This window comes from Diceros bicornis, chromosome 25, assembly GCF_020826845.1.
Source record: "Diceros bicornis minor isolate mBicDic1 chromosome 25, mDicBic1.mat.cur, whole genome shotgun sequence".
In the NCBI taxonomy this organism is placed as follows: Eukaryota; Metazoa; Chordata; class Mammalia; order Perissodactyla; family Rhinocerotidae; genus Diceros; species Diceros bicornis.
The window spans coordinates 33,157,139-33,173,764 of NC_080764.1; the positions used below are offsets into that span (position 1 = coordinate 33,157,139).

Here is a 16,626-nt window from a genome sequence, read left to right on the forward strand (position 1 = left end):
TTTTCTCTTTTACCTGTTCAGCTTGGGTAATTTCTTCTAGTCTTTCGTCCAGCTCACAGATCCATTCTTCTGTATCCTCTACTCCGCTTTTGAGTCCCTCTAGTGAATTGTTCATTTCCAGTATTGTATTCTTCATTTCTGATTGGTTCTTTTTTATATCTTCCATTTCTTTGTAGACATTCTCACTGAGTTCACCTATTCTTCTCCGCAGATCAGTGAGCATCCTTAACACTCTTTGTTTGAACTCTCTGTTGGGTAGGTTGCTCATTTCTGTTTCACTTAGTTCCTTTTCTGAGGTTTTGTCCTGTTCCCTTACTTGGAATGTATTCCTTTGTCTCCTCATTTTGCCTCTTTCCCTGTGCTTGTGTCTACGTATTAGGTAGGTCAGCTACATCTCCTGCTCTTGGATAGGTGACCTTATGTAAGTGATGGCTTAGGAGTCCTGCAGTGTGCTTCCCTCAGTTCTCAATGTTCCAGGGGTGACCCCTATGTGGGCTACATGTGTCCTTCTGTTATGGCCTGTTTGCTCTCCCTGTAGGCACCCAGGGAGGCCGAGTTATGCTCCTGGCCAGCTGTTGTAATGCTCAGCTGCTTGTAGTTGTTGTGGGCCCTTCCGTCTCTTTATCAGGTGTGGGGAGCCCCAGCACAGTTGGCTGCAAGTTCTAATACCACATTTGTGTTGCACTATTTCTTTTAAGTGAGTAGGCCCCCAGCGTGGCAGGTTGTTAGGCTCAGGGGCTTACAATTGCTGTAAGCCTCTAGCCTTTAGGTCTCTTGTCAGCTCTCTGAGGATTGCAGCTGGGTGGGGCTGGCCTCAGGCACAGGAGCACCCAATTGTTTCAGGCTTTGGAAGGTGGGGCAAACCTCCTATGTGGGTCTTTGAGAAGTACAAGTCTTCTGCAGCTGACAAGCCCTGCCACCCACAGGTCCACACACACAGTCAACACAGTCCTGCCCCGTGTGCGTGCCCCGACCTCCAGAAGTGGACCCAGTCTCTCCACTGAGGGAGCCCCACACTCCACCACCACCCCACACTCTCCACCAGCTCCTTGTGCACGCCCTGCCCCACTGAAGTCAGCTCAGTTGCCAGGCTGCAGAGAATCCAGTCACCAATCTATGCAGGCCCACAAGTTGCCTGAGGGCTTGTTGCTGGGTGGGGCCAGTCTTTAGGGTGGGCTGTCTGCCCTGGCTGAGCTGGATTAAATCGGTGCTCTAGCGGGTGGGCAGACCCTGGGCTAGCAGGCCTCAGGGAGAACTCCAATGGCTCTGTGTCAGCACATCCACATCGGGCCACAACAATGGCTGCCGCCAATGTCCCAGTCCCTGGAGAGCTCTCACCTCTCACCAAGATGCACTCAGGGCCTATTAGGTGAGTCTCTTTTCACCACAGCACCGTGCACCTTTCTTTCTGGTGATTTTAGGTTGCTTTCTGAAATGGGTGAGTTTGCACGTGGGCCCTATAAGAGCCGGTTTTAATGTCTTTGTGAACCAGGTTTTCTGGGGCTACTCCCCAATGTTTTAGTAGCAGGCAAAGTCAGATATTCTGCCACTCCTCTCGATTGCGCTGGGTCCACAAAATGCCCACAGCGGGGGCGCTCCCCGGCTCAGGGCCCCGCTCCTCCAGGGAGGCTGCGTACCTGTGCACTGCTCCCGGCGGCCGTGACGCTGGCGGCTTGTGAAGGCGGCGTTTTTTCTCTCCAGAAGGGAGTCTCTGCCTCTTCCACCTCAGTTAGGATTGTCCGTTGTTGCAGGAGTTCCTCTCATCCACTTTTCTGTTCTGTCTCAGGGGCAATTTTTCCATGAGTAGTTGTAAATTGACTGTGTCAGCGGGAGGCAGTGAGTTCAGAGTCTGCCTACGCCGCCATCTTGACTTCCTCTCAGTTCACAAGTATTTTTAAAATATACCCCCATTTTCCTTCAGGTGTGCAATTATTACCATTAATTAGCTCTCTTCCTAATTTCCATATCAAACTTGTTTTCTTTTGTATTAGAACATCATCTTTTATAATAGGAACTACATTTTATTCATTGTTATATCTTCTAAAATACCATTTAGTAGATTCCTCAATAGAGTTGCTAAATCAGAAATTCAGAGGAAGCAAAGGGAAATGATAAACCTATGAAGTGTGTGTTTCTTCTAATGGAATCTACTTTTTTGTTGTTATTTTTTCTTATTTTACCTCATATCTGTCTAGATCCCAGGTAAAATTCCATTTGGAATGCATTAACATACTTATTTCATAGATTATACCAATAAAGGTGCTCAATCTGTTTAAGTCAGGACATAACAAGTTTTGGATAACTGAATTAATAAAGTTCAAACTTAGGTTTTGGCTCTAAAGACACAGAAAGAAACTGTATAGCCATTGATTTCTCGATTCATTTTTGTCCTTTCAGGCAACATATATTTACTTGTGCACTTCCTCTCTACCTTTATCAAAATGTCCGGGTTGTAGCAGTAGACAAAACAGAAAAAAATAAATCCCTGCCCCCATGGAGCTTATACTGTATTGGGGAGAAACAGACAGACAATGAATATGTAATAAGTTTAGGTGGTGATAAATTCTATGGGGAGGAATGAAGCAAGTTAAGGTGGCTAGAAGATCTGGAGCACTCCCCCAGGTAGTAGGTGAGTGGGTAGAATTTGCTGTTTTATGTAGGACAGGGGGGCTCACCGATAGGGTGGCATTCTGAAAAAAGTGAGAGAGCAAGTCATGCAGCTATACCTAGGGGCCCACACATTCCAGAGAGAGGAAACAGCAAATATCCAGACCCCAAGGAATTAGCACGCTTGGTGTTGTCAAAGAAAAACTGCAGTGGACAAAGTTAAACAGGCAAAGAAGATTTTATTTAAGACCATTGTAATAGGGGAGAGAGATTGAACTCAACTCTACAAACAAAAGGCTGGAGATTTTTAAGAGCTATGTTGGGGGAGGAATCCTGGGGCACCTGTGTCTACTAATTCACTTACCCAAAGGAAAAGTACCTTATTCATATCTTTATGACAGGAGGAGGTGTTACAATGTAGAAGATGGAAGTTAGGATCTCACTCTCCCACAGAGCCTGGGGGATGGGGGCACTATCTTCCTTGATGGTTACATTTCAAATAGATGGCTCTCAGGTCCTTGAGAAAGACATTCCTGGACTGTAAAACTGACAAAATGTTTTAAAAAGATGTTTTAAAAGATTTGCATCTCAAAGGGGTAGAGAAAGAATGGATAAATACAAGTTTTCTAAAGTAAATACTCTAAGAAAAGGGAGGTCAGGGGCCTAGAGACAAGAAGAACCCTGTCTAAAATTTAGTCAAACTGAGGAGAACTTACAGGCCATCTTGGTCAGTGTCTTGGTTTAAGAAATAGCCAGCAGGCCAGAGTGGCTGGAGCAGAGAGAGGGAGTGTTGTGAAGACTGAGGTTAGAGAGAGGCGAGGCATGGACGCAGGTGAGACTGGGATTGTTGGCATCTCCAGACTTCGATCTTTTCTCTGAGAGCCTTGGAAGCCATTCAAAGGTTTTGAGCAGAGTAATGCCCCAATCTGCTTTCTATTTCTAAGGGACCATGGTGGCTGCTAAGAGTAATAGACTCCATGTAGGAGGGGAACTATGGCCACAGGGAGTCCAGTTAGAAAGTTATCCCCATAATCCCAGGGACAGAGCGTGTGGCTTGGTACAGGGTGGTGGCGGCGAGAGGGTGAGAAGGGTTCAATAGTAGAATGCTCAAGATTTCTCATGGATTTGTAGGGTGAGAGAGAGAAAGCAGCCAGGGTTACCTCCAAGGTTTTTCGTGTGAACAAATGAAGTCTGGAGACTGTAAGGGGAGTAGGGAGTTTGGTTTTGGACTATGTTCAGTTTGAGATGCTTCAGAGGGAACGTCTATGATGACAGCTGAAACTTTATATCTCTTTTAAAAATTCATATTTTAAGAAGCTCCCAAACCTCAATTCCCAGATTCAGTTCTTATGTTAAAAGGCAGTTATTTATTTATTACTGAACTTAGAATTTTTATCACTAATGGAAGAGCCAAACCCGTGAAGAAAGCTTGCAAATAATAAATACAAATGAAGGTCAAGAAACTATCTGTGTTCTGAACGCTAGAGGGCAGCAGTATCACAGAAATAGACAATGATTCCAGGCGGCATTCACACTAAGACGTTTCTTTTGAGCACATTTATTTCTGACTCACTGATACTAGCAGTAGGAGTCTTCAGAAATGAAAATAAACAAGTTATAACCTTTTCATTGAAGACATTTTATGGAAAGAAAAAATAATTTATTTCAGTTTATAAGGATCCAAAGAAGCTATAAGGTAGCTTGGGGATTTCTATAGTATTTGAAAATAAAAGCACAAAGACAGATGGAGCAGGGGACACTCGGGGGCATATTCTTCTCTGAATGCCCTTGCTGAAATCATGCTGGCAGCAATGAATTGCATTAGGGTAGAGAAGAGAACAACCGGGTTGCCCCAGTTGAAATTTGGAATTCCTCTCAAGGGCCAGGCTGCAGCTTTGATGTGTGTCTCCTAAGAAAGGTGACATTGCTGCCCGAGGTCCTACTTAAATCAATTGTAGCTGTTGGGACCAACAGGTCCTGAGTGCTTGAGTCGGGGATGGTAATCTTCCTTCCACCAGGGAAGAGAGGAGGATGCAAGAAATAAAACAAGAAAAGAAATAGTACATAAAGGAAGGAAGTGCAGAGTCAAAGCAAAACTAATAAAACTTTGGAGTCTGCCAAACAGGATGAGAAAAAAAGAAAACGTTTGTTTATTTTAATACGGGTGAAAGGGACACACAGACTTGTGTAAAATCGATAGCATCTTTTTGTTAGAAAATGGAGTAGGTGCTGATATGGCTAAGTAAACTGTCTGGAGCTAACATACTAGATGTAAATTTGGGGGGAGGGTGATTATCTGTTGGAGAAATTCAATTGTTTTGATAAACAAATTGAAAAGGGGTGTGCATGTGTGTGTGTGTGTGTGTGCGCGCGCGTGTGTGTGTGTAAGAGAGACAGGGAGAGTATCAGTTTCTCCAGGTACTGCTTTACTCTCTGTTAAACTGCTATTTATAGCTGGAAATACATTCAATCAGGGTATGTCTCTTCACAATGGTATTTTAAAAATATGATGCTCATAGAATGACATTATCATGTGTCAAAATTGCTGCCTCACTTTCTCTGTGGAATAGAGAAGGATATAAATGTTTATATCTTTTTATAGGGATACAGACAAAGGCATTATAACTTATTGCCCTGAAACCCTGAAGGACAATGGGGTAAATGGACTAAAAAATTATTAAGCCCAATTAGGCACACACGCTTACAAAGTCCCATAAATACAACCCCTTATTTGCACCCACTTGAAGTTCCTCTTTTATCCTTACTTTAGTCATCTGTGAGATCAATTATATATCTTTGCTCCTTTCAACCACAGTCCCCTATCTCTTCTAGACAAAGGACTTCGACTAGTGCTTTGGGTATTGATGAATTTTCTTCCACTTAACTCTTTCTTTCTTGGATCATTAAAGCCAACCTCCCTTCTTTCCTTCCATCCTTCCTTAACTCCTCCTTCTCTCCCTCCTTTCTTCCTTTGTTACTTCCCTTATTCTCTCCCTTCTTGGCTCTCTCTCTCCTTTACTCCCTCTCTTCTTCTCTCCTTCCCTTCCTCCTGTCTTCTTGTACTCAATGAGTATGAATTAAGCTCACTGTATGGAAGACACTCTGCCAGATGGTAAGATCAGAGACCTGAAGAGGACAGACACATAGTCTCTGCCCCTGAGAAGCTCAGGTTCAGTTAGATAGACAGATATGAGAACAAATAATTAAAGTGCTGTTCAATAAATGCTATATCAAAGGAATTTGCATTTTCTCAATTTTAAAGCTCGTAACCCAGGAGAGCAGGATATCTATTACTATTTTCACTGTACATGTATGATAAAAGGATTAGAGAAGTCAAATGATACACACAAAAATTCATGGTTATCAAACAAATAGTGACTAGGTTGCATGAAGTATTTAAGTTGCTGTTTCCAAAATTAACTTGCTGCCCCTTCAGCCTCACCCTTCGTTATATTTTTTTTGATGTTTCTATAGGACACTTACATTACTTCTTTTTCTTTGTGACTCTTATTTCACTTCTAGCTCCTTTGTGTCACCTTCATTGCTAGATCTCTTTCTCAACTACCCTTATAGCTAATATAGCAGATATATATTTTTTTGCAGTGAAGAATTGAGTGACTGTCCTTTCCCTGCCTATTTTTCAACTATTCAATACAATATAGAATGCTTTCAGTGGTACAGATGGGTTTATTAGGTTAGTTTGCATCCTTTTGAAAGTTAGAGAGACCCTAGCTCTTAAAGGATGAGATATGATTTATATTAATTTTTTAATTAATATATATATATATTTTTTTGTGAGGAAGATTGGCCCTGAGCTAACATCTGCCAATCCTCCTCTTTTGGCTGAGGAAGACTGGCCCTGGGCTAACATCCATGCCCATCTTCCTCCACTTTATATGGGACGCCGCCACAGCATGGCTTGCCAAGCGGTGCATCGGTGCGCCCCCGGGATATGAACCAGCGAACCCCGGGTTGCCGCAGCAGAGCGTGCGCACTTAACCGCTTGCGCCACCGGGCTGGCCCCGATAAATTTTATTTTTTAGAGCAGTTTTAGGTTCACAGCGAAATTGAGCAGACAGTGCAGGGTTCCCATATATTCTCTGTCCCACCCCACACAGAGCCTCCCCTACTATTGACATCCTGCGCTACAGTGGTACATTTGTTATAACAGATGAACCTATATTGAAATATTGTTATCACTGAACATCCATAGTTTATGTTAGAGTTCACTCTATGTGAACAATTGTAGGTTCTATGAGTTTTGACAAATGTATAATGACATGTATCCACCATTGTAGTATCATACAGAATAGTTTCACTGCCCTAAAAAATCTCTGTGCTCTGCCTGTTCATCCTCCCTCCACCTAAACCCCTGATCCTTTTACTGACCCCATAGTTTTGCCTTCTCCAGAATGTTACCTAGTTGAAATCATACAGTATATAGCCTTTTCAGATTGGTTTCTTTCACTTAGTAGTTTACATTTAAGCTTCCTGCGTGTCTTGTTTTGAATTGATAGTTCATTTCTTTTTTGGGCTGAATAATATTCCATTGTCTGCCTGTACCACAGTTTATTTATTCATTCACCTATTGCAGGGTATCTTGGTTGCTTGGTTGCTTCAAAGTTTTGGCAATTTCATTCCTTTCTTAGCATATCATTGATGCTTCTTTTAAACTTTTTTCTATTGGTTGCCCTAGAGTTTGCAATTTCCATTCGCAACTAATCTAAGTTCATTTTCAATAACAGTGTAACACTTCACGGGTAGTGCAAGTACCTTTATAAAAGGAAAATAATTTTAATTCCTGATTCCTGTCCCTTGTATCATTGCTGTCACTCATTTTACTCATATGCAAGCTTACATAAGTGCACACACGCACACACACACACACACATGTATACATAAGCATACATAGTTGAATATGTTGGTACCATTATTATTTTGAACAAACTGTTATCTGTTAGATTAATTAAGAATAAGAAAAATAAGTTTTTATTTTACCTTCACTTATTCATTCTTCTATGCTCTTTCTTTCTATATGTAGATCCAAATTTCCAAACTATATTATTTTCCTTCTCTTTGAAGAACTTCTTTTAGTATTTCTTGGAAAGTAGTTCCACTGGCAACAAATTCCCTCAATTTTTGTTTGAGAAAGTCTTTAGTTATCTTTCACTTTTGAAGGATAATTTATCAGGATACAGATTTCTAGGTTGGTGTTTTTTTTCTCTCAACACTTTAAATTTCTCACTTCATTTTCTTGGTTTCAGAAGAGATGTCAGATGTAATTCTTATCTTTGCTCCTCTATTGGTAAGGTGTTTTTTACCTCTGACTTCTTTCAAGATTTTTTTCTTTCTCTTTGATTTTCTGAAGTTTGAACATGATATGATATTAGGTATAGTCATTTTGGCATTTATCTTTCTTGATGTTCTCCAAAATTCCTGGATCTGTGGTTTGGTATCTGACATTAATTTGGGAAAATAGTCATTATTGCTTCAAATATTGTTCTGTTCCTTTCTCTCTTTGTTCACCTTTTCGTATTCCCATTGTGCATATGTTACACATTTTTAGTTGTCCTATAGTTCTTGGATATTCTGTTCATTTTTTTTTTCAGTCTTTTTTCCTTTTGTTCTTCAGTTTTGGAAGTTTCTATGTCATATCAACAAGTGCAGAGATTCTTTTTTTATTGAGGTAAATTGACATAATATTATTAGTTTCAGGTGCAAAACATCATGATTTGATGTTTGTATATATTGCAAAATGATCACCACAATAAGTCCAGTTAACATCTATCACCATACATAGTTACAAATTTTTTTTCTTGTGATGAGAACCGTTAAGGTCCACTTTCCTACCTACTTTCAAATATGCAATATAGTACTATTAACTATAGTCACCATGCTGTTCATTAAATCCCCATGACTTATTCATTTTATAAGTGGGAATTTGTACCTTTTGACCCCCTTCATCCATTTCAACCCCTTACCCCCCTTTCTTCAGGCAACCACCAGTCTGTTCTCTGTATCTATGAATTCAGCTTTTTGTGTGTGTTTTGAGTTTTGTTTTGTTTTTAAAATTTCACATATAAGTGGGATCAATGGAATTTATCTTTTTCTGTAGCCCAGATATTCTTTTTTTGGCCATTTCCAGCTTACTAATAAGCCCATCATAGGCATTCTTTATTTCTGTTTCAGTGTTTTTGATCTCTAGCCTTTCTTTTTGATTCCTAGCATTTCCATATCTCTGCTTACATTATCCACCAGTTTCTTGCATGTTGTCTACTTTTTCTATTAAAGCCCTTAGCATATTAATCATAGTTTTAAAACTCCTGGACTGATATTTCCTGTTATATCTGACCCTGGTTCTGATGCCTGTTCAGTCTTTTCAAACTGTTTTTTGACTTTTATTGTGCCTTGTAAATTGTGTTGAAAAGTGGACATGACATACTGTGTAAGAGGAACTACAGAAAAAAGGCCTTTTGTAATGTAGTGGTAAGGTGTGGGGGAGGAGAAGCCTTCTATAGTCCTACGATTAGGTCTCAGTCTTTTCTTGAGCCTGTGCCCCTGGACTATGAGTTTCATCAGAGCTTCTCAGTGTTTTTCCTCTCTTATGTGGGACAGAATTTCTAGGGAGGCTGGAGTTGGCTTTTTCCCTCTCTCCAGGTTGGTTAGGCTCTGATAAAACCCCAGCAAAGCAGGCTCTGATAAAATAGTTTCATCTGAGGGAAGGCCTCGTTAAGAACTGAATGCTCTGGTGTATTCAAAGTGGTTACTTTTCCTCTCCCCCTGCCGGAAGCGTTTTCTCTGATATTCACCGTCAGGATCTAGAGGGTTCCTGGAGGTAAAACCCACCCTGGAGTTTTTAATTCTCAGAGTTGCCCACATTGAGCCTCCAGCAATTCAACAATTACAGTTCAGGTTTTCCTACCCCCAGAACTGGTTCCTGAGGGGGTTTCTGCTTGTGAGTTTCTGCTCTGGTAAGTTGTGATTCTCTGTATCTGCATGTCTTTCCAATTTCAGGGGCAGCAATTTGCCTTGTGACTTCACTTCTCTGATGGATCTAGGAAGAGTTGTTGATATCTTCAGTTTGTTTAGCGTCACTTATTGTTAGGATGGAGTAGCAACTTTTAAGCTCCTTACACGCCAGACTAGAAACCTGAAGCCAGTTTATATTAATTTTAACAATGATGGAACAGGAAGCAGAATGTTAGTGGTAGTGGAATAGGTAACAAAAAGAAGTTATTTTATATCAGATTTACATTCTTGGTTATAATGGTCCAGATTTCTCATCAGAAAGTGAGTAAATTATAGGATATTTCCTTTACCATGCTTATGTAGTTTAGTTGTCTTATGAAAATATTTAATTGTTGTAAATTCTAATTTCAAATGATTTTAAATCTTGCTATTTTTAAAATATACATATGTATTCAAAAGTATTGAAAATGTTTTCCCAAAGTGGAATACAAGTCCAAAAAATCATTATATTGAAAAATTCATGGTCAAATTATTTTATGAAATTTCATGTATTATGACTTCCTCTTACAAATGAAAAAATCATGTTGGTCCATTAAAGACTCTGAGAAGCTTTAAAGTAAAGAAACTTCTTTAGTTTTGGTTTATCCAGAATGAAATAAAAATTAGTTAACAACTGACTCCTCTATTTCCTGAATAACACATGTTAATGTCCTGTGGAAATATACTCCCTGGAACATCCTTTGAGACCCTCTAGGTAGTTCTTTCATTGGTCTAGTCATTCGATCAATATTTATTGGGCAACCTGGCTTGTTGAAAGAGGAAAAGGGTCATGGGTTCAGGCCAGAGCTCTAGCCAGGAATTTCCCTATTACACACACTTATCCCTCCTCCTAGGAAAAAGGCTATTGTCACATTTGTCTCACAGAGAGAAGGCCTCAACCATGAATACTCATAAATACAACGAGAAGATAAGTTCTGGATGTAATGAGCAATATGGTGATTATAGTTAACAATACCTTATTATGTATTTGAAAGTTGCTAAGAGAGTGGATTTTAAAAGTTCTCATCACACACAAAAAAATTGTACCTATATGAGGTGATGGATGTTAACTAAACTTACTGTGATAATCATTTCACATCCATATATCTAATCACTATGTTATACAACTTCAACTAATACAATGTTATATGTCAATTATCTCTCACTAAAATTGGGGGAAAAGGAAGAAGTAGGCGGCACTGAGCTTTAGATCTATTGTTAGGTATTGTTGCGTGTCACATCAGATGAGAGGAGGCATGAAAACTGTCACAGACTTAAAGTTTGGTTGTATCTTTTCTGATTTTGTGAAAAAAAATTGGTTGTAAAAATTGGTACAAATTTTCCTGAGAGCATTGATTCTCAACCAGAGATATTTGCCTCCAGGGGGTATTTGGCAATGTCTGGAGACATTTTGATTGTCATAATTAGGGATGCTACTAGCATTTAGTGGGTAGAAGATGCTGCTAAACATCCTACAATGTTTTGGACAGCCCCTCACTATAGAGTTATCCAGTCCTAAATATCGATAGTACCAATGTTGAGAAACCGTATGGTGAAGTGTAATTTAAACAAGAACAGATAAACGTTAATGTTTCTCAACCAACGTTGAGAAACCCTATGGTGAAGTGTAATTTAAACAAGAACAGATAAGCCTTAATATTGTTAGGCCTGGGACAATTATATTTCTAGGAACATTGAGCCTGGTAAACAAAATACAGGAAAGAAAAGAACTTTCAAATGTTCTTCCTTTATAACTGCAAGTTATACTAATTTTGTAATGGTCCCTGAATTTTGTTTTTATTCTTTATATTTAAATGCTGATACTTATGGACATGCTCAGATGTCCTTTTATGTCAAAAATTTCCTTGTGCCAGTGTTCTCCAAATGTATCTGTGGCCTCAGGTTTTCAGAGAGAATGTCAGGTGGATTGGGCTCGTCTCCCCACTCTTCAGGGTTGGACTCACAGAACAGTTAGCTAAGGAAGAACCTACAGCTTGAAATTATTTTTTTCAATGTGAAATTTACTTATGAAATGTGACCATTGTTTTTTCTATGCTATTATGGTAGAAAAGGTGCTATTCATTCAGTTGGAGTAAAAGAAAAACAAGAATGAAGAATAGAATGGATAGAAAGTACGTCCAGTCACCCAAGCCAACTTTTGGAATTCTCTGGCTATGCATCTTTCTAGCTGTGTGACCTTAGGCAAATGACCCAACCTCTCTAAGCCTCTACCTCATCACCTGTTTAAGGGGGATAATGAGGTGCCTATCTCACAGGGCAGCTCTGTATGGACTGCTCAGCACTGTGTCTGGTATGTAGGAAGGTTTCAGTAAATATTAACTGCCATTATCTCTTGTTTTGCCCTGTATTTATTTACCAAATATTGTTGGGTTCCAATTATATGCCAAGCTCTGTGCTAGACACCGGGGATTAAATGGTGAGCCGAAACAAACAGGTCTCTGCTCTTATGAAGCTTATTGTTGAGGGATGTGAAAGACATAAATCAAATAACTACAGAAATAAATCATATTTTGTGGCTATTCTAAAGAGAGCTATAGGAGCTATAACATATGACTGAGGAATTGACCCCCTCTGGATCCCAAGGGGCCCTTGGAAAATCCTGCTCGTGGGCTAAGAAATGTTTTAGCTCTTTGCCTTGTGACAGCTCTTCCTTGACCTTCATCATTGAAAAATGGTCACTAGTGTTCCTAGAGTGAGGTACTATAGGTTCTGACTGTTCCATCAGAGGATATAATTTGTTCATGTTACAACAAAGGGAGAAAATAGGAAGGAGAAATGTTTTTTAAAATTCTTATATCTCCCTCTGTTCAGAATTTGTGTCTGCTACTTGCTAGTTTTTGATTTTTCCATAGAGATTGGAAATAATGCCACTGCCTCTGTGCGACTTGAGTCTAAAAAGAGAGGTTGGGGCTGGCCCGGTGGCCTAGTGGTTAAGTTCACGCACTCCGCTTCAGTGGCCCGGGGTTCACGGGTTCGGATCCTGGGCATGGACCTACATACTGCTCGTCAAGCCATGATGTGGCAGCATCCCACATACAAAATAGAGGAAGATGGGCACAGATGTTAGCTCAGGGCCAATCTTCCTCACGCTCACACACAAAAAAGTGAGGTTGTTCTTGGATCTTATCACCACTAATAAGCCAATTTATAGAAGGCAGAGTTGGGCATTGCTGGGATTGAAAGAACATTCTCTCTTTGGATGCAGCTGCTGGGGATACCTGTGGAATATGACTATTGCTGTATTTCTCTTTTTGTCTAAGATGGTGTGGTGTGGGGGAGAGCTTACAGACAGCTATTTAAACAAATGAAGAAACTTTACCAGCAATGGGCTAAGAAGTCAGTGAAAAAAACATCTGATTATTACTCAATATTATCTTGGATGGAAAATAAAAGGGACTTGTCAAAAAACTCTTCTAGTGGTCTATTTGTCTTATAACTTTAGAAAAGGATCAATCCATCTGTTAGGGCCTGTGGCAGAGACTTAGGTGTCTGAAATCCATTCTCCCTTTCTCTTTCTTTCCCAGCATGAAGCTAGACTGTGTTTAATAGCCTCCTTTGAAGTTAGGTGAGGCCATGTGACCAAGCTCTAGGCCATGGAGGTGACCAGAGTGATGGATGCTCTTCTAGGCCTGGTACACAAAATACCCCAATTGCTCCCCCATGCTCTCTCCTTTCTGGCTGTCCTGGATTATAAGCCCCGGGGTGAATCTGGAAGCCATGTGCAGTGAATACGGCAGAACCTCCAAAAGTCTCGGTCCTTGAACAATTATATGGAGCAGTCCTCCCACACCACCCCAACAGGAAACATCTGCCTGGGGCTCTTACAAGAGAAAAACATGTACTTCTTGATCCTCAAACCATTGAATTTTGAGAGCTTGTTTATTACTATAGCATAATTGTGCTAACTAATATAGGGCCTGGTAAAAAGAGCGGATTCGTCCATGATTATGGAATGATGTCAAAATGTTTGTGAGGTTAGAGAGTTCTCTGAGATGAAATGATGATCGAGTTGTTATTACTGCTATTGATATAGTAGTTCTGAAATATTTCTGTGCTCACACATAGGACTGGATTGCCAAATCAGATACACAGGAATCAGAGATCTTACACAGTATCAATGTTTGTTCCATGAAAATGAGGATGAAGTCACTCAAAAGGCTCAGATGAAGCAGTGAGAGGTCTGGGACATCAAGCATGGTTTGCAAGGTCCTTCCTTCCCATGTTGGATATGCCCCTCTGGCCCAGAACAGATGACGTCCCTAAGTGTGGTCTGCTAGCTCTTTATACCATGGGGAGTGCCACAATTCTGAAACATCTTCATTTTATACCCCAGAGAATTGCAGAACTTACATGACATCCCTCAGGGAGCTATGCCTCCTAGACCCTGGATCTTATTCATTATTGGTAATCCTTAGCCAGGGATAGCAGGGAAATCTATGAAATGCAAGGACATTTCAGAGATAAAGTCTCTCCTTCCTAGTATATGGTAATAGTCTATTTACTCAGAGGTCCAACCGATAAGGAGTTTAAACTTATGGAGTTACCTGTGTCTTTTCTTTTTCCCAACGGTGAAGGAGGTGAATGGATCCCAGTCCACTCTTCTAACTCCTTCCTCACAATTTTCTAACTTTATTATAAGAGAATCAGATAGATCAATTGTATTTTATGTATATTGCCAAAGACTGCTTTGGATAAGACCCAAAGAAAGAGGGTGAACTCCTTTGTGCTTTGTAGCAGCCCTGTGTTTATTAAGCTCTCCACTTTGCAGTAAGGAAACTGAAGCTTGGAGATAATTTGGAGTAAACTACTGAGTTCACACAGCTAGTGAGTAGTCAAGGTGGGACCACTGGACTAGGACCTAGGTCTTGTGACTCTGTGTCCACGATCATTTCCTCTAACTCGAGCTACCACCCCAGTCAATGAGTGTGGTTCTTTGGCTGGTGCCTTAAATGAAGTGTGGTTCTTGGTTCTTTTTATACTTTTCTGAGCTCCATTTGCTTCTGCTGATTGTGTGTTTGTGACAAAAAGTGGTGGGATGACTAGTAAAACAAACACAGAGAAGTTGTTATTTTAATCCCTCCTCAAATTCCCAGTCTTAAATTTCAGTGTGGTAGTCTGAACAATTGGCTTTGGGGAGACTAAGGGGAAGACCAAAGAAAGGAGAATTCTTTGATGAGTTTAGAAAATTAGAGTAGAAGGAATTGAGAAATTCATTTTATTCAACTTACTCCTATGAATTACTTCCCATACTCACCATCTTATTAAACAAACTGATGTCCATAAGAGCTGAAAACTGAGCAGTGAATGAATGGAACAGAGCCTGTTTCCTGATCTGTCTGCCAACTTTAACAATCTAAAAACAGTAGGGATGTGCATGTGTGAACAACACCTAGGTCAATTTTTAAAATTTGTGAAAAACAACAGGAACTACAATAATCAAGATGCATTCCACAAGGATTAAAAAGATATACAATCCTAGATTAAGGTAGAATAAAAATGCATGGAATTGTCTCTAAATTTTCTACATTCTGAAATTTTTTAGGATAATGATCTGTCTTACTCATTTTTATATCCCTAATAACTAGTATAAGGCCTGGCTCATATTGATACTGAGCAATGGGCTGCCTCTTCTCGCTGTGATCTGAGCCAATTAATAACAATGAGTTAGGGATTGAGAAAGGAAGTTTTTTTTTTTTTTTTTTTTTTTTTTTTGTGAGGAGATCAGCCCTGAGCTAACATCCGCCAATCCTCCTCTTTTTTTTGCTGAGGAAGACGGCCCTGGGCTAACATCTGTGCCTATCTTCCTCCACTTTATATATGGGACGCCGCCACAGCATGGCTTACCAAGCAGTGCGTCGGTGCGCGCCCGGGATCCGAACCAGCGAACCCCGGGCCGCCGCAGCGGAGCGCGCGCACTTAACCGCTTGCGCCACCGGGCCGGCCCCCGAGAAAGGAAGTTTTAATTCAATTAGCCGGTATAATCAGGAAGATGGCAGACTAATGTCTCAAAAAAATCATCTTCCAAAATTATAGAATCTTGAGGTAGTTATATAGGGAAAATGGGCAGTAAGGAGAGGGTTTTCTTCAGGCATGACAGACTCCAGGCTCTTTCATTGTTCCGTTCTTCTGTCAGCTGTGATGAATATCTTGTAGGTGTGTTTCCTGCCGGTGGTCAGCCTGTTCCTAGAGAGAAACTCATAGAACAAAGTTTTAATTTATTAAGATATTGGGGCATACATACACAAGCAGAAGCCATGAGTCAGGAGAGCATGTGAATTTTTTTAGTGTATGTGCAGAACAGCGAATAGTCACACAGAGAAGGGGCTGTGGCCATTTAGCATTAACAAGATGGCCTCACTTATGCTCATTTACAATATCAGATTTTCAATCAATTTTTGTAGTACTGGAATCCTTTTAGCACTCTTGGTGTATTCATGTGGATTTTCTCTCATATGAGCAGGCACAGTCTCCTGTGACCATTCACAAAGGAAGCGAAGGAATGTGGTTTAATAAGCTTTTAAATAGCTTTCTTAGCTGAAAGTTTCTTTCACTTTTTCCCTAATGGCCTAAGTATAAATGAACACTTTGAGTTTCTGAAAATATTACTATATATGCCTTTTTAATCCTAATAATACAATCAATGAAATTTCCTGCATTTGTATAGTATATTACATTATAAGAGGATTTCCTCGTGATTTCTCCTTTAATTTCTACAACCAACTGAAGCAGGGATATTATTCCTTTTTTAGATAACAGCAAACCAAAGCATAGATATGTCAGTTGACTCACCTTATGGTTATGCCTTTACCCACTCAAATACAAGTTTTATACATTATTTTAAATTAGTTACACATGAAAACAGTTTTATTATTAAAATTTAAAATTACACTTGCTCATTGTATTGGAAATTATAAAAATATATAAAGAAGAGAATTAAACTTATCCATAATCTCACAGTTTCGAGATGACTGCTAACATCTTGACATATTT

The 16,626-nt window shown here is 40.0% G+C and overlaps 1 long non-coding RNA gene across 1 annotated transcript in view; it reads left to right on the forward strand.

Annotated features, from left to right (window-relative positions):
* Positions 1 to 1,253: 1,253 nt before the first annotated feature.
* The window catches only part of LOC131421835 (uncharacterized), a 261,141-nt gene continuing 245,768 nt past the window's right edge, over positions 1,254 to 16,626 (forward strand). The window contains exon 1 of the long non-coding RNA XR_009223957.1: positions 1,254 to 1,369. This is a non-coding gene — a long non-coding RNA (uncharacterized LOC131421835). The remainder of the gene's footprint in view (positions 1,370 to 16,626) is intronic.